The sequence below is a fragment of the Primulina tabacum genome, chromosome 5, assembly GCF_025594145.1.
Source record: "Primulina tabacum isolate GXHZ01 chromosome 5, ASM2559414v2, whole genome shotgun sequence".
NCBI lineage: Eukaryota > Viridiplantae > Streptophyta > Magnoliopsida > Lamiales > Gesneriaceae > Primulina > Primulina tabacum.
In genome coordinates this window covers 28,380,832-28,390,596 of record NC_134554.1, presented here as the reverse complement: position 1 = coordinate 28,390,596, position 9,765 = coordinate 28,380,832, and positions in this window count along the sequence as shown.

The following is a 9,765-nucleotide window of genomic DNA, read 5'->3' as shown; positions in this document are numbered from 1 at the left end:
TTATACAGTGTACTATGGGAATTGATTGGTTGGACAAAAATCATGTAATGGTAGATTGTCGGGATAAGAATGCCAAACCCCAATCCAAGAATAAATCGTACTTCGTGGTAAAGATAAGGAACAGAAATCCTTCCTTTCTACTTCTCAGACCTAGAAAGTCTAACTAGCAATGATCGATCACCGAGGTAAATAATGAAGTTACTCTAAAGATAGAGGATATTCCAGTTATTCAGGAATTTCCGGACGTCTTTCCTGAAGAACTCCCTGGCGAACTTCCCGATCGCGAAGTGGAATTTGAGATTAACTTAGTGCCCAATGCTACACCAATCTCAAAAGCACCGTATCGAATGGCTCCAGCAGAATTGAAAGAACTCAAAGAGCAACTTCAAGAGTTGTTGGATAAGATGCAGATACGACCAAGTGCATCTCCATGGGGAGCTCCTGTCCTATTTGTAAAGAAGAAGGACGGAAGCATGAGAATGTGTATTGATTACAGAGAGCTGAATAAGAGCACAGTCAAAAACAAGTATCCGCTTCCAAGGATAGATGACTTGTTTGACCAACTCAAAGGAGCTTCAGTCTTTTCCAAACTTGACTTAAGGTCAGGCTACCACCAACTGAAGGTCAAGACAGACGATATTCCAAAGACAGCCTTCAGAACAAGGTATGGACACTATGAGTTCATGGTAATGCCATTCGGTTTAACCAATGCTCCGGCAGTATTCATGGATCTCATGAACAGGGTGTTCAAACCATTTCTTGACAAGTTTGTTGTGGTATTCATCGACGATATTTTGGTATATTCATCAAGTGAAGAAGACCACAAAGAACATCTTCGTCTTACCCTCCAGATGCTGAGAGAAAAGGAACTTTACGCCAAATTCAAGAAATGCGAATTCTGGCTAGAGAGCGTCACATTCTTGGGACACATAATATCAGAAGTAGGAGTCTTTGTGGACCCAAAGAAAGTAGAGGCAATCTCAGATTGGCCCCGACCAAAGAATGCGACCGAAATTCGAAGTTTCTTGGGACTAGCAGGCTATTATCGAAAATTTGTTGAAGGATTCTCTTCAATAGCCATACCCCTCACAAAGCTCACACAGAAAAACTCTAAGTTTCAATGGAGTGAAGAATGTGAGCAAAGCTTCGAGACTTTGAAGAAGAAGCTTACATCCACACCAGTGTTGGTATTGCCAACTGAAGGCAAAGACTTCATCATCTATAGTGATGCATCTAAAGGAGGTTTAGGATGTGTACTCATGCAAGAGGGAAGGGTGATTGCATACGCGTCGAGACAGTTGAAGTCGTATGAACAGAGTTACCCAACGCATGACCTCGAACTAGCTGCAGTGGTATTCGCACTAAGAATTTGGAGACATTATCTTTATGGAGCCAAGTGCGAGATTTTCACCGATCATCAAAGTCTCAAGTATTTGTTCACTCAAAAAGAGCTAAATATGAGACAAAGACGGTGGATTGAACTAATGAAGGATTACGACTTGACGATAAGCTACCATCCAGGCAAAGCCAACAAAGTAGCAGATGCTTTAAGTCGAAAGAATATGAGTAAGGTGATCCTGACATCATTTTCAGCACAACCATGTCTTCGAGAGACAATCAAAATGAGTCAAGATAGAGATTCCGCTTTAGTGAAGCTGAAAGAGCAAGCTAAAGAAGGGAAATCACCAGAATTCGAGACGGATAACAAAGGAATAATGTGGATGAAAGGACGATTGTGCGTACCAGACATTGATGACCTTCGACAAGAAGTAATGTCTGAAGCACATAAGTAAAAATTTTCAGTACATCCTGGCAGTACAAAGATGTACAGAGATTTGAAGAAAAATTTCTGATGGAATGGAATGAAAAAGGATGTTGCGACATTTGTCTCCAAGTGCCACGTGTGCCAACAAGTCAAAGGAGAACACCAAAGACCTGGTGGACTTCTTCAACCATTAGAAATCCCGGAATGGAAATGGGAACATATTTCCATGGATTTTGTAGTTGGTTTACCAAAGTCGAGACAAGGTCATGACGGAATATGAGTAATCGTAGATAGACTCACAAAATCTGCGCATTTCTTACCTGTCCGCATGAACTATAATTTGGACAAGCTAGCAACATTGTACATGAACGAGATCGTACGATTGCATGGAGTTCCAGATAGCATACTATCAGACAGAGATCCGAGGTTTACATCCCGCTTTTGGTAGAGCTTACAACAAGCTATGGGGACTAAGGTTACTCTTAGTACGGCATATCACCCTCAGACCGATGGCCAAATAGAGAGGACAATTCAGACTCTAGAAGATATGCTGAGAGCTTGTGCTCTAGACTTCAGTGGTAATTGGAGCGAACAACTGCCCTTAATCGAGTTCGCATACAATAATAGTTACCAGAGCAGCATTGGAATGGCACCATACGAAGCTTTGTATGGACGAAAATGTCGATCACCACTATATTGGGATGAAGTCGGGGAAAAAGCCATCAGTTGGACCCGAACTGATACAAGAAACAGTAGATAAAGTTGCTATGATCAAAGAGCGACTAAAAGCTGCACAAGATCGACAGAAAAGCTGGGCTGACAAGAAAAGAAGGCCGTGGAATTTGAAGTTGGAGAGAAGGCATATGTGAAAGTGTCACCCATGAAGGGTGTAATCTGATTCAATAAGGCTGGGAACTGAATCCCCGATACGTCGGACCATTTGAGATTCTTGGGAAAGTGGGGACACTTGCTTACGGATTAGCACTTCCACCCGATATGTCAAGGATCCACAATGTTTTCCACGTATCGCAGCTAAGAAGATATATTTCCGATCCAAGTCATGTTCTTGAAGCCGGACCACTTCTGGTCGAGGGCAATTTAAATGAAGAATTGAAGTACGAAGAAATTCCGATTCGTATTGTGGATAACAAAGACCAAGTACTGAGGAGACAAACTATTCCATATGTCAAAGTACAATGGTCCAACCACACCGAAAGAGAAGCTACGTGGGAATTGGAAGAAAAGATGCGAGGGCAATACCCTTATCTCTTCGAGGATCATGTATAGCCAAGTTTCGAGGACGAAACTTCTCATAAGGAGGGAGGGATGTGAGAACCCGAATTTCCAGCATTTCAGCAGCTATGCAAAACTCCAGCAGAAGTTAATATTTACAGCAGCTAGCAATATTCAGTAGCAAGGGAAAATTCCAGCAGAAGCTAACAAGTCCAGTATCAGCTGATATTCAGAAGTTGATATTTTCCAGCAGATAGAATTCCAGCAGATATAATCCAGCAGCAGAAGAACGAGATTCCAGCAGACAGTTACTAATCCAACTCATGACTTGTAACTGAAGCATTTAAAATGGAATCAAGGCTGTTAAATGCAGATTATGGTCATTAATTGGGAGGCTAACAGTCAGAATTTGACCTATAAATAACACTCAAAAACCTCTGAAATTTGTGTTACACAAATCCTGAGTTATCACTTGAATTTGAGTTAAGAGAGTGCTTATTCTAGAGCAGAGGAAAAACCAGTAGCGAGACAAGCAGATACCAGACTTCAGCAACCGAAATTTCTAGAAAATTACTGTAAGTGGGCTTATATATAAATATCTTGAAATCAGTTTGATAATTCTGTTTTAAAGTACAGTTTCTGTATGTGTATTTCTGATATATGATTTTGAAGCACTGAAACTCCCTAGTGAACTAATGGTAGGAATATATATTCTGAACATTTCTGAATTCTGATTCTGATTCTTGCCTCACCCCTTAAAGGAGAGAACATATAGGGGACTGATATCAGTTTAGCCATGAAATTCACTAACGTGCTCAGTGCTTACTAATTCTGATTTCTGTTCTGAAACCTGTGATATCTGAATTCTGATTTCTGTTCTGAAAAGATGAGTTTCTGTATATTATTGTATTACTGTTTTTGTTGAAAATGGTTTCGAAAACTGGGAGTTATTCCCGCCCTTGCTTACAGAGTGACAACCATATCACTCACCCACTAAACCCATCTCAGATAAGAACGAGGAAGAAATATTAGAGGAGAAAGAGCAGATCCAGTTCTGAGGCTGGTGAAGAAGATTATTGTTTTCAGTTTATGTTATATTATGTTAATTCCGCTGTATCTGTTAAGGCAATGTTGTGTCTGGTTTTACATTTCCGCTGTAAAACATTATTAATTGAGTTGTATCAGACATTGAATATTCAGTATTATGAATAAAAGACTGGTTTATGAATTTTGTACTTCTAAGGCTTGTTGTTTTCGAATGTAAATTTGAGAGCAACGCCGGTGTCAACCAACCCCTGTCCCGGGGCGTGACATGTTGGATATAAGTGATGACACCGCATGCATTAGAGATCTTGGGGCAGCAAAGATTAAGGTGAGATGTACCGAAGGATGATTTATTAACAGAGAGATGCAAATTCCATTGAAAAAAGAGATTATAGATCTCAGAATCGAGGTTGATTCTATTGATTTTACAACCTATGAGTATTACGAACGTCAATCATATGCTCAGGTCGTGGTTAATGGTAAGAGAATGATGGCGGGATGGGGAAATTCAAATATTCGTACGAAACAAGATGGACTTGCGGGATCAACCAGTCGATCTAATATTGTTGACAAGTAATTTGATGTAAAGCGAGAGCATGAACCTTATTTATTAGATAAGAGTGAAAGGCATTGGGATTGGCATCAATGAGGTTTTGGTGCAAGAGAAAAAGACTATTGTTCTTTCTAAGGAGGCTGGGCATCGACCAGCTACTTCTACTGTTTTGTCGGCACCTCAATTTTGGGGAAATGTGGTTAAGATTTAAAAAAATTTCCCGTATAGAGGTTAATGACTTTATAAGATCAAAAAAGATACAGAGGAGGTTAATGACACTATTTGAGGGTCATACCAAAGTTAAGAGGAGCTGAAGGCACAAAAGATATATTGCCGACCTTTGAGAAAAGGTACAACAGAAGAAATTCTGGAATATTAATGAGAACAAAGGGTCTCGGAAAAGGTGGTTTACTAAAATCAAGTTTCTTGAACCAGGAGGATTTTTTTGTTGGGGGAGGTTGACTTGGGAGATGGGAAGAATCTATTTTCAGCAACTTAGAAGATGATTTCTCGGAGGAAGGAGATGAATCTTATGTTTCAGACAGCCATGTTTAATGTCGTTCAGATTTTTCAGCACATACTGAGGATGAGGTCGCGGATTTAAAGGGGCTGTTCTCATCTTCACCTTGTCCTGTGAAAAATACCGGGGCAATTTAGCAGAAAAACGCGAAACTTTAGTGGGAGAGGTACTCTCTTGTATTGAATCATCATTTCCAAATCATTCTTTCAATCTTCATTCTATTCTTGCTTTGTCCTTCTCAGATGTCTAGTGGTCTTTTAGTCGGAGGAGGGCAACCGAGGATAGATGCTGAACCGGGTAAAGAGAGATCACATTTTACATGGGCTGAGATGGGGAATAAGCTCCAAGATGAGGATGAAGCTTCAGGAGTGCATTTTTTTTTGGATAGGAAACTAAGCTTTATTATAATAATAGAAGTGTTACAATAGAAGCGAACGAGTAATCCGCAAAACGAGTGACAGGGGAGATCGAAAAAACACTACCACACTATCGTCATGACCATATAAATTTCCAATCACTAACTAAGTCTGAAATAAATAAGTGATTAAACTCTGTCATCTTAGTCGTCCACTTCGCAACTCTGAATTTGATCTTCTCTCATACATCGTCCACAGACTTCGACAAATCTACGAATATTCTGTTGTTCCTCTTCAGCCATATCGACCAAAAAATGCAATGAATTACCATATACCGGAAGCTCGTAAATCTTCTCTCGGTGAGAACGCCCGGCTCCATAATGAACGTATCTTGTGCCTTAATCGTAAAATTCCATTCAAAACCCAACTCTTGCAACACTTTTATCCATATACCAATAGAAAAAGAACAATGCACCAATAGATGGTCCTGATTCTCCTCTTGCTTACGACATAAGCAACACCATTGTGGGCATAAGACACAGTCAGGCCACTTTCTTTGCACCAAGTCACAAGTGGAAAGTTTTCCCAAAGCCACAATCCACGAGAAAACTTGAACTTTTTGTGGAATATGTACTTTCTAGATTATAAGTTTTGGGAAGGTGTTAAGCAGTCAGCATGTGCTTTAAGTAGAGAACTACATAGATTGAAGTGTGGATTAACTACAAGAAAGGCTTGGTTTCCGAGAGTTCAAATGTGTTTTTATGAAGATATTCTCATGGAATATTACGGGGGAAGGGCAACAAGAAAGAGGGGATTAATTGTACTGTATTACGTAAGAAAAAATCGGACATTGCCGTGCTTTTAGAAGTCAAGAGAGAGACGCTGGATTGTAGATTTTTTGCAAGTTTGTGGAAGATTGGATTTATTTATTGGGTTTTCCTACCTGCGATAGGAAGATCAGGGGGTATTCTAGTGATGTGGGATCTCAGAGTAGTGCACTTGATAAGGAAGTTTTCTGTATTGATAGAGATTCAAGTTAATGATGATATCAAATGGTGGTTCTCAGCTAATTATGGACAATGTAAGCCAAGAAAAAGAAAACTATTTTGGGATGAATTGGCGCATTTGAGAACAATTTGTGGTGACAAATGGTGCTTGGGAGGAGATTTTAATGTGGTTAGAACTTTGAGTGAAAGATGAACAACCTATCCACAACTACGAGCATGTCTTGTTTCGACAAATTGATCAATGAGTTGGAATTGCATGATCCACTTTTATTGAATGCAACGTACACGTGGTCTATCTTCAGGGATATATCGATTTGCTGTAGGTTAGACTGATAAATGTTCTCAGGGGGATGGATGGAAATCTTATCTTTCACACCTTGAGACAAACGGTGTTACCGAGAATTACCTCATATCACTTTCCAGTTTTGCTAAATATTTCTAAGGTTATATTGGGAATATCTCCATTCAGATTCGAGAATGTTTGGCTGATCCATAAAAACTTCAAAGATTTAGTTTCGTCCAGGTGGAATAATAGGGATAGTTAGGGGTGGGAAAGATACAAGTGCATGAAGAAACTTAAAAAGATTAAAATTTCAGGTATCCAAATGGAACAAAGAGGTATTTGGGGATGTGGATGTGAAATATACGGAGTTAGTTAAAAAAAATTACGCAACTGGATGAGGTAGAGAAAGAGGAAATTGGTAGGATGTTCTTGCTGAGGAAAAAATGGTAGTGAGGTGCGGAATGGAAGAAATGTTGTTAAAGGTTTCAAATAGAAAGTCAAAAAGCAAATGTGAAATGGTTGAGGGAAGGGACCAGAACTCGAAGTTTTTTCATGCCTTACTGAATTATTAAAGGAATAGATCACTAATAGATAAAATGGAATTGGAATATGGGTCTGTGGTTATGGAGGTTTGTCAGATTGAAGAGTCTACAATAAGTTTTTATAGAAATCTTTATAGGAAATCGGATGGTGAAGGGTGGTTCGAAGGGTTGGAGTGGAGCCCTATCGGTAGGGTGGATTCAGAGGAGTTGGAGATTCCGTTTTCAAATGACGAGATTAAAATAGCGATGTTTGATAGCAATGGATCGAAGGCTCCAGGCCCGGACAGATTTACATTGGCTTTTTATCAAAGTTATTGGGAGACGGTCAAAGAGGATTTACTGAAGGTGTTTAACAAATTCTTTGATGGAGGTGTTGTCAATGGGATTACCATTGACACTTACATTTGTCTAATCCCAAAGAAACGAGATGCGGTCAAGGTGAAGACTTTAGGCCAATCAGTCTGATAACGAGCATGTATAAGATTTTGGCTGAGGTCTTAACAAATAGGTTGAGGAAAGTCTTGAGCAAAACGATTGCGGAAAATCAACGTGCATTTATACAAGGGATACATATTTTAGTCTCTTGTCTTATAGCTAATGAAATAGTCGAGGAGTGTAGACGAAAGGAAAAGAAAGAGTGGGTGTTCAAAGTTGATTTGGAAAAGATGACAGTAATGTGGATTGGAGATTTCTGGATTTTGTGCTACAAAAGAAGGTTTTGGTGATAGATGAAGAAAGTTGATAAATAGTTGCGTATCCAATGTCTCTTTTTCAAGACATATTAATGGAAGGCCACAGGGTAAAATAAAAGGAGAAAAAGGCCTTAGGCAAGGGGATCCATTATCTTCGTTCCTATTTAATCTTGTGATTGATCTATTAGGGCGATTTGGTGGATAGGGCTAAAGTTGCGAATGTAGTCAGGGGGTTGGAAGTTGGTAGAGATAAAATAGAAATATCTCACATCCAATTTGCATATGATACTTTGTTTTTTTATTAAATCTGAGAGGCTTTTGTGTTGTTTGGTGGAGATACTCGACACTTTTAGCCAGAAGTCGGGGTTGAAGATTAACTTAGAAAAAAAATGTTTTGTTGGGTTTAAATTGTTCGGAGATGGAAGTGGAACTGTTGGCTTCAGAGATTGGGTGTAAAAATGAGGAATGGTCAATTACATATCTAGGTACCGTTAAGAGGTAATCCAAGGAATTATGTCTCTTGGGAACCCGCGGCATCTAAGATGTCAAAGAAACTGGCAAGCTGGAAAAAAATTTTATATCAAAAGCGGCAGTGTTGAGTGCGATACCAACGTATTTCATGTCTCTATTTAAAGTACCATTACATGTGGCAAATGGTATGCAAAATATTACAAAGATTTCCTGTGAGAGGGAGTCGCTGGGGAGGTGCATTGCCATTTGGTTGCTTTGGATCAAGTATGCAACCAAAAGATTTTTTTGGGGGTTTGGGAATGTCGAATATTTGATTGAGGATTAAGGCACTTTTAGGGAAGTTGTGGTGGAGATGTTCTTGGGAGAGAGAACCTTTGTGGAAAAAAGTTATTAGGAACATTTATGGATTGCAAGATAATGGTTGGGAAGTGGGGTTGGCAAGGAATAGGACTTTTAGAAATCCCTGGAAATTTATCACCCATTCTTACCCGACTTTTCATCTTTTAGTTAGTGCAGGGTTCAAAGAGGGGAATATCGTTCGTTTTTGGGAGGATAGTTGGTGTGGTGTGGTGTGGTGTGGTAGGGGGTTTCGTTGTTCAAATAAATTTTTCCATCTCTTTTTCAGATCTACTCGAGTCATAACAAACCTACTAACAATTTCATCAGTGAGGTGAACCTTCCGGTTAATTCCATCTATACTTGGGATCTGCGCTTCAGAAGGGCTTTGAATGAGGTTGAAATTGATGAGTTGAGTACTTTGTTAGGGGTTTTAGATATTGTTCATTTGGAGTTGGGTAGGGTGGATTTTAGGATTTGGTTTGGGAACACTTCAAGGTCTTTTTTTGTCATATTTTTTTATGGCATTTTTTTCGGTCAGTAATTTTCCTAATTTCCCCTATTTTTCTAATTTTTGGAGAGAACCTAACCTACATAAGGTTCAAAAATTTTCATGGACTGTGGCTTTGGAAAATTGCCGACTTGAGATTCTTTGCAAAGAAGATAGCCTAACTATGCATTATGTCAGAACTGGTGTACAATTTGCCGGAACAAAGAAGAGAATTAATATCAGCTACTTTTTCATTGTTCGTTCATGAGTGAAATTTGGAACAGAGTATTGCAGGAATTGGGTATGGAGTGGATATTTTCAAGAGCGGTGACATGATATGTTTCTTTCGGACCCGGGATTACTTAACGGATGGAAATGTTGGACCTTATGGAATGTGGTAGGTAGTTCATTGCCTTTTTTGGTCAATCTGGTTGGAGCAAAACAGAAAAACTTCAACGATATAGCAATCTATA